Genomic DNA, 17,371 nt, shown 5'->3' on the forward strand with positions numbered 1-17,371 from the left:
ATAATTTGCTTCAATCCAAGACTTTAATATGACTTTCATACCTTTGTCTATGGAAGGGGTTTAGTGATTTCTCACTCATAATAAAACTTCGCAGAACGTGACCTTCCGCCGGTCAATGATCTCATAACTGAGGCGATATTTTATATCCATTTGTTTGGATTTGTAATGTGACCCTGGCTCCTTTGTTCTTGGGCAAAGGTGATCCTTTAGTCATATCACATTTTAATCCGAACTTCCTCTAAAACTATCCGACTATAGCTTAATACACATATTCTGACATTGAGCATGCAATAGTGCTCTGCTTTGAACTTTTCAAGCTCACTGTATTTCTCCATATTGACAAAATTGTGCGTCTAGATCAAAATCTAGAGTCATCTTGCCTGTTTGGAAAGAACTCGCATTCGTAAAACTTTTGACAACTTGTTTATCTTTAACACCATAAACTAGAAAAATTCCTTTAGCGCTTCTCAAGTACTCAAGGATTTGTTCTTGGTAACTTTCTGTATGCTTATTCTGTATTTGCTTGAAACTTGCTACACATGCACAAGTCATATGTAACAACTTGTTTTGTACATTTCATGGTACATGTAATGGTCCCTTTTGCAAAAGCATTAGGTCCACTGCCTTTACAACTCAACTCAACTAGCTTTTAAGGCACTGAGTTTTACTGAGTGTAAAACCATGAGACATGGGAAGAGATCCTCTCTTAGAATCTTGCATCTTGAACTCGTCAAGAACCTTATCAACACAAGTCTCTTGATTAGGCCCAGTCATCCTTCAAGATTCACTTTGTGGATTTTGATTCCCAATATGTACTCAACATCTCCTAAGTCTCCCATATAGAAACAATCTTTCTAACCATTGCTTGATTTATTCAAGCATTGATATATCATTTCATATGAAATGTATGTCAACTACATACTAGACTAAGAAGACCAATTGCTCCCACTAAACTTCTTGTTTCTACAAGATTTCTTTTCATTCTTCCAAGGTAATCAAACTGTTTGATTTCCTAATGAATATTTCAACTCCTTAATGCTTACTTCAATCCATAAATGAATTTCTGAAGTTTGCAAAACTTTCTAGGAATTTCTGGAATTCAAAACTCTTAGGTTGTATCATATACATGCCATCCATCAAGAACATTTCATGAAGGTGATTTTAATTTCCATAACTAGAAATAATCCGAATAAGCTTACATGACTAATAGGTTTAACCCTATTTGTAAGACTATCATGGACTAGCACATCTTTACAGACATGGAGTCCATTCTGGATTTCTTGGCCTTAAGCCATTTCCTGAGTTGGCACTTGTCCAAAGCTTGCTTGTAGGTATGGATTCCAACCATTCCAATAGGAAAATTTTAGAATCCACCTTTTACTAGAATTCCAACAAACTGTTTGTTTTAATCCTAAGTAACCTACGATAGGTGTGAGCGACAATAGAATTATTCTCTTCAACTCATTGAAGCATTTCATTCTAGTAGGACGATAGAAGTCTCGCTAGTTGAATTAGCTTGCTTCGACACATGTTTGTTCAAATTAGCTGATTTCATGCGCATTCGTCTCTGATGTAGTGTTATCTACATCCCTTTGTTGCTCGTCTCGAATCTCATCGAGATCTAACTTTACTCCCACTTGTCTTTGTAGGAAGACATTTCTTTCTATAAAGACACTATCGCGAGCAACAAACATTTTGTTTTTACGCGATTGTAGGAATAATACCTCTGATTTAGGGTTTATTATGTCATCTTTGTAAACATTTTACATAAATTTCATATTCCCTCAATCCTGTTTAGAAAAGATTACTTTGGAACATTTCCAGTCTTTCTACTGCTTTGGTGAAGTTTCTGTTTAGTATATTCGCAATTGTTGTTGTTCTAATGCATATCCTCAAAACGATATTTGTAAATCATTAAATCTTGGATCGAACCATGGCAAGCAAAGTTTGATTCCTATTTTATACATACAATTTAATTGTAATGTTCCTGGATTGTGAACGAATTCAACAATTCCTTTAGATGATCATTTGTTTTGAGTCAAATATTTATTACAACAATCATATTGTGGTGCTAAATTGCTTATCTCAAACTTGATTTTACATTTCATTTTTGGAATTTTGAACATTTCAATGATTCCAACTTTTATTTCATTAAGTAATTATCGACATATTTACTTAAATCGTTAATAAGAGCAATGAAATAGTTAAATCCTTTTGCTATATCTTGAACTTATGGTACACACACATCATATGTTTGTGTTCCAAAACGTCATTTTAGCTCTTTTACCCTTTCAACTAAAAGGTAGCTTGGTCATTATAACTTATCAAGCATGACTTCTAATTCTTAAGTGATTCATAATCATATAAGAGTAAGAGTCCATCCATAACTTTGGATGTGCAAATGGTTTATGTGACCTAACTTTACTTTGTTATAAGTATGTTTGCTTTGAATCATCTAAATTTACTTTCGTGATCTACGTATATCAATGTCATAAATAAAATTAACTCATATCTAGCAAAATGAAAACAATTTATTACCTTGGTCATGGATCAACATTTGTCCAAGCCAAGTAAAACAAATCAGTATTCAAAACAAGAAAACCGAAATATTGTCTCATCAAAAACTGGAAATAGTTCTAAATGTCATGATAAACTAATCAGAAATTAAAACTATGAAGCTATCTCTGGCCACTCAAATACTTCTAGTGCACCTTCAAGCTCCATCTCCATGCTAGCTTCACTTGCTTGCAGTTCCTGTGCAACATCATAATGTTAAGCACTGCAACTTGGTATCACATACCTTAGTGAAGGTTAAAATGTTTATAACATAATACCTGAGGTTGATGCTCCATTCTTCTTCTTGAGGAAATCAAGGTATTTCTGGCAATTTCGTTTCCAATGCCCCTTCTTCTTGCTGTAAAAGCATTCACTTTCACTTGCAACTTTGGGTTTTGGATTCGCCTTAGGCTTTTCAGGAGCGTTGGCAACTTGCTTGCCTTTGCTCTTGGCACTAGCCTTTTGCCCCTTCCCCTTTCCCTTTTGAATCATAAGAACTTCCTTCTTAGGTTCCTTAGGGATTTGTTTCTCAGCACTAACCAGCATTGCATGCAATTGATTCATAGTCTTTGCATTCGCAGTCATGTTAAAGTTCATGATAAACTGGTTGAAACTTTCTGGAAGTGAGTGGAGAATGATGTCTGTTGCCAAATCATCACTTATTGGGTACCCCAGTTTCTCCATACTTTGAATTAGGCCGATCATTTTGAAAACATGATCATGAACTGTGGCACCCTTCTCCATCCTACAATCCAGAATCTCACGATGAAGCTCATACCTTTCAACTCTAGCTTGTTTCTTAAACAAAGCTTTGAGCTCTTCCATGATTGAGTAGGCATCCTGGTCCTCAAAACGCTTTTGAAGACTAGGTTCCATGGTAGAAATCATTAAGCAAATGATAGGCATAGCTCTATCATGAGCTTCCTTGTGCCTCTTGACATCTGCCGCAATTGGATTTTCTGGCAGAGGTCCTGGTAATGGGGTATCAATGACATCCTCCTTACCTTCAGATTTCAGAACAAGCCTTAGCATTCTTTCCCAGTTGGAAAAGTTTTCCCCTGTCAACCTATCCTTTTCAAGGAATGGTCGCAAATTGTAAACGTTGTTGTCATTTTTATTACGGCTACCCATCTATGTCAAAATAAGGCAAAGTTTAAAATTATGTTTAATTAAAATTAAAGTACCATAAAAGGCATTTATTTGGTAACTTTAAAACACTTTATTCAATAATTAAATGATCCCAATTGAATTTTAAGTGATTCCAAGATCCTTTATTTGTGCAATAATTAACCAGAGTGAGGCCCTGCAATCAACCATTACATTTTCAAGGTGAGTAAACTCTTTACTGATTACAACTCTTGTAACTCTTGGTTGAATAATTAACCATCGCATGTTTAATTATTACTCTTAGCTTCAAGGTTCTAAACGCTTTAGGTAACCTTGTTGAATATAACCAATTAAAAGTGTAGATATGCGGTCCTACCCCCACTTCCCCAAGATATATTATGATGCTCTGCTGAGGGCTGACCCATCATAAACGATCAAGGTTTTCGTCGGGTTTTTAATTGGAAAAGCTGCATCAATATTACTGGGATCTAGATTCATTATGTTGTGATTATTTAGTGAACTCTAGCGCATCATCAAACAACATAAATAAACCTAAAACATGCATAATCTACTAATGCAATAAAACATGACATAGTATGGCCCCTTAGTCCTAAGAAAAACTAGAAATGAAAAATGCTCCCACTTGAACCATCATGGATCTTCATCCACCTTGCTCCTTTGGGCCTTCACTTCATGGGCTTCTTTTGGGCTAACACCATTTAAATAACTATTCTATTTACATTAAATAAAAGTTATGAAAATACTCAACGGTACGCAGACCGTATTTAGATTACAAAAATACATCACGATACGCAGATCGTATTTAAGAATCTATGGGCCATACTAGTCTATATATAGCAACATAATATCATATATTAGAAAAGTGCCATATAATAAATCACTCAACATGCTTGTCTAAATTACAACATCGAATGTTTATAATAAAGTCAACGCATTTCCTAAAATATCTTATATTTTAATCATAATTAGATAATATCATATATTATTCATGACTGTTTATAAAATATCATATATTTAATTTAGTCATGAGATAGAATCAAATCATATTTTAATCTAGAAAGATAAAATCATATTTAATCTTCCATGATTATCCTAATTTAGGAGATTCTATCCTAATTACTAGCCAATCAAATAATTTTAAAATCAATTACATCCTAATCTAATTATGGGATAATCACATTATTTAAATCAATTATTATCCTTTTGGAATATGCTCAGAATATCCTCATCAATCTTATCCTTAATTAACCACTTTAATTTAGGATAATTATCAAAATAACAAACTAAATATGGATAATATCAAATATAACAACTTTTGAATATTTGATTTTATCCTAAAACAAAAAGATTTTATCCAAATAAAACCAACTTTATCTTTTAAAATAAAAGATCATATTTTGAAAATATTTTAACTTATCCAAAATAAAACCGATTTTATCCTAAAATAATTCGTAATTATCTTGGAATAAATTTTTAAAACAGAATTTTTTTTTTTTTTTTTTTTTTTTTTTTGAAAAACCGCAACCACCAACGCCGGCCACCGTGGATGGCTAGCCGAAGCTAGCCACGGTGGCTGGCTGCCGTGACAGCAGCCACTGCCGCAAAGGGCAGCAGCGTGGAGCTGCTTCTGCTGGGGCTGCAGGCCACCGTGCGTGGCCAGCCGAGGCTAGCCACGGTGGCTGGCTGCCTTGCAGCAGCCACTGCCGCGCAAGGCAGCAGCAGCACCGAGCTGCAGCCGTGCAACGGTTGCACGCTGCTGCCCACAGCCACCCTAGACCGCCGCCCTCCCTTCCCTCCCTCTTGGACGCCACCTGGTCGGCAGCCGCCGTGGCTGCGCCACCCAGCCGCGGTTGCCGGCCAAAATAAATTAATTTTTTTTTTTTTGTGTTTTAATTTAATTAAAATAACATTTATCCTAATTAAATTAAATTAGTCCATAAGATTAAAATTAAATCATATTCAATTTTAAAATAGGGTTCATCATAAAATTAATCCCAATTTAATTTTAACATTTAAAATTAAATCTATGATCATACATAAAACATTTTTATGCATAATTCAAACCAATTAAAATTATGAAACATAAAACAAATCGAATTAAAACAAAATCAAGCACAAAAATCATATTTTAGGGCTTGGAATTTTCGAAATTGGGGTTAGGGTTTTCGAAATTTTCGAAAATATTAGGGCATAATTCGGTCCTCTTTATGGCTATTTGAGCATGATTAAATCATATTTAATCGATTCCAAAAGTTTAATCACATTAAAATAATAATCGAACCATAATTAAATTAATTTCTCCCTCTTAATTGATTATAAAATTAACGTGGACATCAAATAATCGTATTATTATGATCTAGCGCGTTAATGCAAGAGGCTAACTGATACCACTGTAGGAGTTTATAGGTACTACGCAGCGGAAATAATATATATGAATCATATTCAATAGAGTACCTAATCCAAGAATCACATGCATAACACACAAGACACATAATCATACCTTTGAAGCGTGAATTCCACGAAGCTATTCGACAGGCAAATCAGGGAGAGAATAGAGCCCCAAGTGTTGCTCCTCTACTTAGTCCACGAGATTCGAACGAGCCGTCCACCAATACTAGATTGGTCGAGTGATTGAGGAAAACCGCGATCACCACCTTTTCGGACAACCGACCACCGCACGAACCACCACCACCACGAGACACCACCGTGCGCCGGGAGGAGGAGAAAGCCGTGAAAGAGGGAGTATGAGAGGGGGTTGGTTTCGTGTTTGCTAATTAGGGTTTGATCTAAATGATCAGTTAATTCCTTACATGCAAACCTAGGCACCTAGTCTATTTATAATCTCATTATAATTAGACTAGGGCACGAAGCCCAATAGCCTCTCAAAGCCCCTACATGGCCGGCCACCTAGAGAGATGAGGCCCATGATGGGCCTCGTCCTCTAATGCTCGATCTAGCCCCTTTGTGTGACCTTATAGGATCCGTCCAATTGGGCTTTGGCCTATTTTACTAGTCCAAAGATCGTAAGTACCTCTAGCTATGGCAAAACGACGACCCAAATGTCCGGACTTAATTATCTCCATAATTTGATCCAATTATATATCTAGTAATTGCACACGACGAAGACATAACTCCTTCAGAATTTTTGTGAAGTATCCCAAGATCTAACCTGCTCTTGATACCATGACAAATTAATAGAGACGAGTGAATAGAATGGCTTTTGTATTGCTTGTTTATTATTCATCAATAGGTTGAGTATTTATACAAAACCTAAGAACATAAGATAGGAAACAATTTTCCTAAAAGATATACTTAAATAATATCTTAACATATAATAAACCTAAATATATTATTCTCCTAATAAGATCAATACGGAAAATATATCACACATATATTTTTCGATATTATCTCTAACACTGTATCATCATTTTTCCAAATTCTTTCGTGCTTTTCTATGCGATGGAAGAAAATATCGTTTCATTGGATATTTTAAATCGTATGTGATGAGGTAAGATGGAAGAAAATAAGGTCACTACAATGCATGTTTGTTGGATATGAATATGATATTGTAAAAATCAACTATTATGAGATTCCCATCAACAAGGTATAAGATGCTATTTAGCTATTACTAATATTATATGTAGATTCACTATATTGTTGACATTTTTATAAAAAAATTAATTGTTAAAATGGCCCTTGTTGACTAAAATATGCGTTTTTGTGTATAGATGAATATTGCCTGATCTACTAAGCCAAATAAGAAAGTGGTAAATAAGTAAAGCGCACACTCAAGCAACAACTAATGCGAGAAAAGGGCAAATATAAATCTTTTGATTAGGTTTAGGTCGGCTACAAATAGAATTAGTTTTTAAAAAAATTACTGGTACTTTGGTTGATTACCAATTACATACGAGTACTCCGTAGGTAGTAACTAGATAACAATTAAAACTTTATTCACTAGATAGGGTTATTCTTATCACATAATTTACGGTTTGAAATTTGAATCTTGCCGAATTAAATTGTCTTAAGGGCGAAAATCTCCTTAGTAAATTTTAGTATTTTACTATCATGTATGTAAACTTATTTGTAATTTAAAAAAAAAACAAAAAAAATTGTATGTGAACTAAAAAATGAAGAATACCAACATTTGAAAAAATGCGCATTCCAATGCTTTGATGTGGAATTTTCAGCTACAAAATATGGTCATACAAATTAACGTATTAGACGGGAGAATGGGCATATCATAAAATATACCTTTATCCCTTTTATATATATATATATATATATATATAAACCTATACCTTTATTCTATTTTTTGTATAAGGCAATTTCCAAAGTTATCTAAAAGAATTTTCACATTTTGTCCATTTAGATCATCTAAGTTGCATTGAGCATATATGCGAAAGGACCACTCGAAATTGTGTATGTCATTGTATCAACTATACACCCTGTCTCACCCAAAAAACAACAACTATACACCCTAGCAGAAGATTCTATATATTAACTGACCTCTCTGTTGACAAGTATAAGTAATTTATAAAATTACGAAAGGTTTCAACCTTGAAAGAAAACCGACCTAACTTTCACGTATAATGTACCTTTATGTCAATAAAAAAAAATACTCGTATATTTTTTCGATTGACCTATATATATAAAACTAACTCATTACTAAGTTTTTCATGGTATGTTGCTTCAAAAACATGTTAATTATTAAGCGTGCGCAAAAACAACTGCTAGCCACCCATGGCATGCTATCACTGCAATTCAATTGTCTAAATGAAAGCCTTTTTTTTTTTTAACATTAACATTATTTTTAAAGTAAGATTGATAGATAGTGCATGACTATGTATACAGTTGACTTTACTCCCTAAAAAATAATTAGATTCTACTTCATAAAATGTGTTATTTAACATTATAATTTTTAGTCGCATAATATTTGAATAATCATTGTCCTGTTTTTTCTTGTTCTGCCTGCTGGCTACTGCTAATACTCCCCCTTAATTCCATTTGTTTTTCATTGTCTTGCATAGTAATTGGAATCTTCACAGATTCAGTATTATTTGGAATCTAATACTATATCGATAAATATATGTATAAAAAAAATGCATTCGATTACGATCTTGTTTAATGTATCTTGATGACCGGCTAGTTTTTTCTATATTTTTACAATATTATATAGCTTATAGTAATTTTGTACATTATGTTTTGAAGATATCAGAAATTACGTATATATAAAAAATGAAATAAGACAATAAAGTAAATGTAGGAGTAGTACTTTATTTTTTTTTATTCTTTTTTTACAATACTATTTTTTTAATTAAAAAAATGACAAAATAGCAAAATGACATACATTTTCCCTCATAAAAAAACTTTATAACAATAAAATCCAAAACCCAAAAATAAAAAATAAAACAAATAAATCTACGAATTTAAGGGGTATATCTTGACAAACCGAACAAAATAGCAAAAATACAAAAAATTGCAAATACAGCCATTATAAATACATGTCATATCAAACATTAAATCCCCATAACAAAGAAGATATTATAGGAGGTGTATGTACCCCCGTATTTATAACGTCAATCAATAACACATGCCCATTGGGAATCTCTTTGTAAGTTTTTATTACTATATAATAATGTAGTAACTTATATATGTAGTTATTGTAGTACAACACATAAAAATTGACAGCTAAAACTAACGTTTTGCGCTACGTAAATAGTAGGCAAGAGCACGATGTTGTCGCATTATACATTACCCCTCGTCCCATCCTTACCCGATTCTTGTATAAATTTCCATCCAATATCTTTTCGATCTACAACATATTTTTTAGCATAAATTTGGAAGAAAAAAAAAATTATAATTTCATATCTTATATACTACTATAAAAATGCCATATACGGAAAAAATATTTGTTTGCAAACTCCATTTACAATGTAAATTGTAAACATTACCCCCTCCCCCCTAAAAAGAAAATATTTTTACGGATAAAAAAAAGAGGTTGATGCTCACATTTAAGAGGGAAAAAGTGAAATTATTAAAATTTCTTTTATCCTGTATCAACAATATCCAACTAAAAACAACGGAATATAATTTTAAAAAATCATTAAAGGATAAGTTTTTTTTTTTTTTTTTTTTTTTACTAATACTTAGTGGATTAGCGGTACATAGTCATTACAATGCATAGCATTGCACGTCATGTATTGTAGACTCTCTCATATAATACTTCCTCTGTTATTTTATATTCAAACATGTTTTTCTTATAAGTGTTTAAATTTACTCTTAGCTAATTCTTTAGCTTACCTCTTCTAATTACGTTCTTGAAAAGCATGTCAAGGTACCTGACTGAAAGTTGTTATCTACACTCTGGTATAAAGTATATTACACAATATTTTAATGATTATGTAGTCTATCTTATTGACTTATTTTTCTCAAATTATCCTTGAAACGGAGTACAAGGTATACCCTAGAATATATTTTGACTGTATGATGCAATTTATTAAGCAATACAGAGCTTTTTCAGTGCGGCAAGGGTTAGTTGATTCTGGAGTTACTTGTAACCTTGTAGGTGTTACTTGTAGGATGTTACTTGTATGCTGGGGTTACTTGTATGGATTACTTGTAGCGGTTGAGTAACACATACAAGTAACCCCAGACCAAAACCTCGTATCAAACCAATAACATCCTACAAGTAACCCCTGACCAAAACCAGTAACACTCATACAAGTAATCCCAAAATACAAGTAACACCTACATGTAACCCCTGACCAAAACCAATGATACTCATACAAGTAACCCTTGAATACAGGTAACAGCTACAAGTAACCCCTGACAAAACCAGTAACACCATACAAGTAACCTCATAATATAAGTAACACTTACAAGTAACCCTTGACAAAACCAGTAACACCATACAAGTAACCCCTGCCACACCATGTAGCCAGCCGCATATAAAAATTTGTGTAAGCAATAATCATTAAAATAAAAAAATAAAAAAAAAAGTACATTTTAATATTTATTGCATCATAAAAATCCCTTTAGGATAATACATTGCATATATTAGATGACAGAGAGAATTTAAAACAATCTTTTAAACATAATGTAGAAAAAAGAATGGGACAAACTTAAAGAAAAGAACGGGACGGAAGGGTAGGCAAGAGTACGACATTGTCGCATTACACATAATTCACATAAGTGGTTAAATGAGTTTTGTTAAATGCAAATGCAGATCCATCTTTCACTTTCTAACTCTCTCTCTCTTACCAAAAATTGTACTGTTTTCTGTGTGTGTAAAGTGACTCGGATCCCAAAGCCGTGTCAATTACTCAACATTCTGCTCTGTTTATTTTCATGTCAATCTAGATCAACCTTGGTCCCCTCCCTCCCTTTTTATTTTCCTAACAACGAGGTAAAAATATTAATTCAAATAAAATTAAAATATGGTGTTACTTCCTCCAACATCTTTTTACATTCCCTTTATTTTATTATTAATGGAATAATCCAAAAATTCAGCCGTATCATCATCTCCTAAGCAGCCTAAACAACCAACAACCCCACATCTACCTTATCTCGGATTCCTCCCTAAAAGCCACACTAATTGTACACGCTAGCTACTAATCAACTACTACTTGCTCCCTCTTCTGGGTCTCCTCACTCTGATTAACCCGTCTTAAACCAAAACTGTACTCTTAAGTCGATGTGATATGATGTGAGACCTGAATTCAGGCCGTGAAAATGATGAATAAGGTGACTCCCAAGATGATTAGAAAAAAAGTGATACATAAAACTAAACCGAATGACTCATCACCTGTCTTCAATAATAGTTGATTGATCAAACACGAATTTTATGGTACGGTGTTGATTTGATCTAAAATAAACCTAAAATTGTATGGTTTGATTTTGAGATAAAATGGACTTACCATGACCTGAAAATTTATATGATTGACACACTTACAACCTTAAATGATGTATGTGATCCAACGCCAAATCGAAACCAATTTGCCAAACTCTGAAATTTGTAGTACTTGTTTTCTGAACATGATTTTGACAAAATTTAAGAAATTTCACATATATATAAATAAAAATACTATATTCAAGAATATAAATATTTGAGTTTAACCATATATATGATGATCTGAAAATATATAATTAGTAACTGAGATCGTTACAATTTTTTCATTTATCGTTCAAGATGATGATAATGATGATGATCTACATTCGTGTAAATTAAAATTAATAAACTTTTAATTAATTTTGTTATATCTAAATACAAATATAGTAGAAGAGAAAAATTGAATTAAAATGACTTTTAATCCAAATTAAACACAAGGGCATCTCCTCTTGAGAAGCCTTCTTGAGTGAATTTGATCAAAGCTAGAAGCAAAGAATTCTTGAATTTCTTCATCTTTAGGAATAATAAGTTGTGGTTGTTGTTCGAGAAAGTCTAGCTTCTTCCTACACGCCACGGCCACGCCGCACCGCCTCTTTCGAGGCGCAGGCGGCGGGCTCTTTGGTGCCGGGATCTTATTCTCATCCGACGTCGGCGTTATCGGGTTTTCCTCATCCGCCTCCGTCTCCGCCACTGTCACCACCTCAACATCCTTCTTTTTTTTTACTACCGCCACCACGGCCGCCTCGGAAGTTATTCCTTTTTGTTGTTGTTGTGGTCGTTGTTCTGATGATGAAAGACTCCCAACAACACCACCACCACGGCTGTTGATCACCGTTCGATCGATGATCGACGGCATAAGTAGTGTAGGGTGTACATCTAGATCTGTGGACATGGTTTGTATGAAGAAACTATCTGATTATTATATTTGTTTTGTAAGTAATTTAAGCAGAACTAGCTAGTTGGATTGAGTGTGGAAGAGGTGTATGTAGGTTTATATGGTAGTCGGTAAAGGAGAGAGATAATGAGGCGTATAAAAGAAGGTAATTTTAGAGAGAGAAAGTAAAGTTAGAGAGAGAAAGTAAAGAAAGAAGAAATGAAGAAGATGGATGGTGAGGTTAATGGATGTTTATATATATATATGGATGATAATATGTGGATGGATCACATGAATGAAGGTAGATGTAATAAGGTGATTATTTTTATAAAAAAAAAATTAAAAAAGTGATTTGATTATTCTAAATTCTAAGAAAATTAAAAATTAAAAAAAATATTAAAAGTGAGAGTGGGACCTCCCAATTACTTTTTTTTTTTTTGCCTTTTATCTTTTCTTAAAAAACTTTCGAATTAGTGATTGTGACTTATGACCAATTTTGTGAATGTAGGTGCTTAGCTATAATTTTTGTCCTTGAAAATTTAATGGTTAGCTTTAATTTTTTTGGTTTATTTACAAAAATGTATAATTTTGATCTTTATTACCTAGTCATCAACTTTTACACTTGCAAAAGTTTCTTGTATTTTTGTTAATGTTGGATTGATCAAGGTGATTCATATAATTTTACAATTAATTAAGTGTTATGTTTGTTTGTCCATTTTTATTAGAGAATATATATACACATTTAGTGGGACACATCAGCATGATCTAACAAATAAAAGAATTGATCACATTAGGTACAAAACAATAGAAATGAGGATTTTATATGTTTTTGACAAAAAAAAAAATATATGAAGTAATTTCGTTTGGTATAATAAGTTGGGTCATATACAAATAATAAATAAGAACAAATTAAAAATAACAAAAAACGTATAACAAAAACATAAGTAAATTGTACAATAAGAGATAGCAAATTATGTCCCACTAACTATTTGAAATTGATTGAAAAGTAAATTCATTAAAGTTCAACAAATAAAAGTTAAGGAGAAATTTTTGCTTTTATATGTTAAAGTTTACTTGAGATTTTTATTTTCTTAGCTAATCCAATAATAAAGGGAAATTTGAATATTCTACTAGCTACATCAATTGGAAATTCAAAAAAAAAAAAAAATTGTAAGGCCTCAAAATAGTAATTTATTGTAATTTGTTTTTTTTTTTTTTTTTCTTTTTTTTTGGTGTTTAGAGAGCCACAAGGACGGGGTGAGAGAATCGATCCCAGGATCTCAACCGGGAAAAAAGCTCTAACTACTTGAGCTATCCCTCACTCTACTTCATTTCATACAAGATTTTGTGTATTGAGTAGCGCATACGTAACATAATACACATATATTGTTGTTCTATAAGTCAATATACACAATAAGATAACTATAGACTAATAATAATTGAACAAAGTTTTCACTTGTTAAAAATTCCAAGTCTTCGTTGGATTCTCCAATCTCTATCATAGCTACAGGATATACCCTCTCCATCATAGAGCTACAGGAATAGGATATCCTACAAAAGACTCCCAATAATGTTAAACGAGCCATAATTCAATCCTTTTGAAAAGGAATGTAAAGTTCCCATCTTCTCTCATTCAGACAAATTCTTGTATAGTATAGTCTTTCAAAAAGTATATTGTATTTGTAGTGACATTAGCCTAGGGTAACTTTATTTATAGGCGACTTATAAATTACTTAAAGCTAAACTTTTAACATCATATAACATGAAAAAAAAAAAGTATATTAGACCGTCTTATGTAAGTATGTCGATTATTATGATACCTTAAACCTTTAGCATGTTGCATAATTGGATAACGCATAATATACCAACAAAAAAAAAACTAAGATTGTGGAAAAGTAATTTTTTTTTTTTTTTTATATATATATATATTTATAATATGGTTAAAATTTCAAAAATTAATTAAAGCATTATCTTCCACACACAAAGTGTTAATTTCATTAGTAATTTTTAATGAATTTCAACTAATCACTAACCACTAACCACTAATTTAAATAGTAGTACATCAAAAACCTTTTTCTAAAATTGTAATGATTTTATTAAAGGTGGTGTCAAAAAGACATTGCTGTCGATACAAGTTTCATGCTTTCAGTGTCAAGATGATGATAAATAGAGCATACCGGCCACTCAATTTTAAATCATGATAAGCACTTAAAAAAAATAATCAATTTATTTATATTATATAGTTTATACTATATAGTCCACAAAAATTTAAATTCTTATCGTGATAGTGGGATTGTGATGTGCACCTACTAGTTTAAGTTATTCTTTTATATCTTTAGTACTTGATTTGATCTATGTATTCTATTAATCGAGACAATCATTATACCACCATTTTCACAAGTTATACTATCAAATTACTATAATTGTATAAGATTGTGGCAACACTAGCAAGTGCTAGTGTTTTGTGTTGTGGGTCATCAATACTTCCAATACACATTTATGTACTAGTATGTGTATTTTGGCCGTCTCGTCTTTTAAACTTATTATCATGACTCGTTTTAGGTAAATTTGGTTATTAAATTAATATAAGGTCAAATAAAATTATATTAAGTTGAATAAAGCTTTACATCCAAGCATCATCTTGTATCTACTCTTCAACATCGATCACTCATTTTAATAAGAAATTACTTCAATAAAAAAAAATTAAAAAAAATAAAAGAGCAAACAAAAAACCAATTATGTCACTTATGTGTTGGGTCGTAATCATGTGTATTTATTTTAAGGGGGTACATTTTTGAGCTTATGTAAAAATAAATTTGTAGCATTAGGGTAGCTAGCTAGCTTAGCATAATAGTGGCTCGTTTCAAACAATGTTAATATAAATTCAGATAAAATAAACTGAATACAAATTAAATAAAGCTTTACATCCACGCATCATCCTCACCTAATCTTCAATATTACTCACTTTGATAAGAAATTACTTCATTTTGGAAGAAAACGAGCAAACAAAGCAAATCACGCGTGGAGTCGTAATCGTATGTACTTATTTAAGGGGGTACATTTTTGAGTTTATGCAAAAAATTGTAGCATTAGGGTAGCTAGCAAAAGCATAGGTAAGTCCATAATATGAAAGTATAATGTGGGGGCGTAATTATGGGACTTCATTGTGTCGCCCTTTTTGGTGAAAGAAGAGTTAGCTTGAGTGAGGCATTTCCTTTAACGCTAATCTAATGTTTGGACATTGCTTTAGTAGTACAACAATTGGTTGATTCTGTTTTAATTAACAATTAATTTTTCAATTAGTAGTGTAGAACTGGTTAGTTGCGTAATAGGCTTGATTGACTAACTGCTTAATTATCTAATGAGAAATTTAAAAGCCAGCTGTCTCTCTAAACTCATCGTTGTCAACAAAAGAAAGTAGGTCAATATAAGCTAAGCTTTGGGATTAGTTTTCTCATTCATGAATCACACGTTTGGCCTGGGTTTTTGGTCTAATGGTACAAGTTGTCAAATCGTTTTGGTAGAGTTTTCTCCAACATGTTTTGCTACCTATAATAGTTTTATGAATAATGCGCTATGTGCAATCCTGGTTTAAGGGCTATGTATAACATTATTCTAATTTAAAATGTCAATTACAAGTAAAAAACTATAGCTTATATTATAATATGATTATATTAATTGTAGTGAATGAGATAGTTTATTAAATGAAATTTATAATCATTTATATTATGAACACATTCAAAAAGAAAATAAAGGCAAATTTATGTGTGGGAGAGAATAGCTTCGTTGATTAGAGCTTTTTTTCCGATTTCAAGAAATTAGGGGATTAATTTTCATCACCTACCTCTATAGATCTCTTTTTTTTTTTTTTTTTTCCTTTTTTTTCTTTTTTTTTTTCTTTGAAAGAATACCTTCATAGATCACTAATCTCCAAAAAAAAAGAGAGATATATTTACTCCGTTCTCATTAATTTGATGTAGATCGAAATAAGCATTTTTATAAGGACCCACCTTACCTTCATAAAAATCCAAATTGATTAATTTTGGACATATTTCAATCTATCATTCAAATCTTTATAACTAACTATCTTGGACCATTACTTGGATGGAATTTCACATGCTCTTGAAACTCCTGCCACCATGCTTGTTAATGGCCATATAAAAAGATGAAAGTCATGACAATCTAGGACTTACGATGTGTTTGGATAGAAGGAAATGAAAGGAAAAGAAGGGGAGGGAAATGGAGAGATGTGATATATTTCATTTGGATAACAAATGAGGAAGGGAGGGAATTGGAGGGGAGAGAAATGGAGGGATTAAATTGTAGGAAAATGATCCCTCCAACAATGGAGAGATTTGGACGGAAAACTCACCATTCTTCTCTCCCCTCCCTTTCCCTCCCCTCCTCTTCTCCTCCTCCTCCCCTTCTTTTCCTTAATGTTATCCAAACACACTGTTAATGATCTTATTAATATGAAGTATCATTATTTTGACACAGTGATCTTATTATTTGTAACTTCGATGAGTTTGTATACAATTTGGGGATTTTATAAAAATCTTATTCTTTTGTCAATATAATGATTTATAAATTCAATGATTATAGTCAGAAACTTGCTAACAAATTATAAAAAGTCTCAATGTACAAGCTTAGCTTGACTATTGTAGTTAAAATGAAAATTAGTTAAGCTATTTGAAAAAGGGATGGAAAATGTTAGTCAATTATTTATTGACATGTAGAAAACACTTAAATATTATGTAGCAAGGCACTTGAATAACTTTTTTATTCTCCCCTCTCTCCTCTTTCCTCTCTCCAAAACCCTAGCTTCCTTTGTTGAATTTTGAAAGGGGCTTTCATCGATTTTTAACCGGTGGAAAGTCCCAATCCTTGTTTCTTTAAAGTTTTTTTTTAGGTTTATAATAATG

This window comes from Chenopodium album, chromosome 24 (genome assembly GCF_948465745.1).
Source record: "Chenopodium album chromosome 24, dcCheAlbu1.1, whole genome shotgun sequence".
NCBI classification, from domain to species: Eukaryota; Viridiplantae; Streptophyta; class Magnoliopsida; order Caryophyllales; family Amaranthaceae; genus Chenopodium; species Chenopodium album.